This window comes from Pteropus medius, unplaced genomic scaffold (genome assembly GCF_902729225.1).
Source record: "Pteropus medius unplaced genomic scaffold, Ma_sr-lr_union100, whole genome shotgun sequence".
Classification (NCBI taxonomy): domain Eukaryota; kingdom Metazoa; phylum Chordata; class Mammalia; order Chiroptera; family Pteropodidae; genus Pteropus; species Pteropus medius.
Window position 1 is genome coordinate 520,678 of NW_024343580.1, and position 1,130 is coordinate 521,807.

Here is a 1,130-nt window from a genome sequence, read left to right on the forward strand (position 1 = left end):
GATAGAGAGAGAGAGAGAGAGAGAGAGAGAGAGAGAGAGAGAAAGAGAGAGAAAGCCACCCGGGCGGAGGAGGAGAGCGGGGCTGGGGAGCCCGACGCGGCCGGGCCATTGTCTGCGCGGCCACACAAAGCGGCCGGCCGCACCGACCCCGGCCCGGCCTCGCACATCCCGCCGTGGCCGACAGTGGGGAAACTGAGGCCCGGGTGGCCGAGCCCTGACGCGGGACGACGGGCTTGGCTCCTCCGTCGGGGAGCGCTGTTTTCTTTTCTGGGCCCCCCCCCCACAGCCCGCCCCCCACTTCAGCCTGGGGGAAAGCAGAGGCCGAAGGGCACCCTAGCCCCGCCCCCACGGACGGACCCACGGGCTCCCCGGGAAGTGCAGGCACTCACACCCCAACTTCGGGGACCCCTTTTTCAAAGCACCTGGCCAGAGAGTTGGGCACTGACTTTGCGGCTGGTGGCTATTTTTTTGCCTTGGGTAGTTCTCTACTCTTTTAAATTCAGGGTTTGTTTGTATGAAAACGAAAGGAAGCCGCCTGCCCTGGACAGCTGGGGCGGCTGGAGCTGGGGCTGGGTGTGAGTCTGAGTTACCTGCGCGGAGCGGGGGCTCCCCAGGCAGGCGCGGCCCTGAGACACCAGCACGCAGCGCCCTGCGCCAGGCTGGCCCACTGCGGGCGCCCCGCTCCCCCCATGAGCTTGCTGCCCTCTAGACCCACCTTCTCCGGGCAGACCCAGGCTGGTGCGGGGGACACAGGGCCTTACCTAGGGCACATAACGCCGCACATGGTGGGGGGAGGGGCGCTGATGGAGAGAGGTGATGACAGGGTGGATGGCGCCCACAGCCCTTGACAAAACCTTGAGGCCTGCTGCCTGGTGCACCACTGCCCCCTGTGTCACGGCGAGCGAGGCTCACACGCTCGGCTTCACTTTCCCCTCTGAGATGGGGGAGTCACGGGACCCACCTCCCACAGGCCAGGGCCTGGATCCCACAAGGGCCCCTGTGACCTGTCCAGGAGAGAAGCACTCATTCCTCGTGGGTCCTAGCATCCTGGGGGCCCTGTGGGGGCAAGGCCTGGTGGGGGGCCCTCCCCCAGCACAAGCACAGGCGCCCCCCCTCCCCCGCCCCCTCCC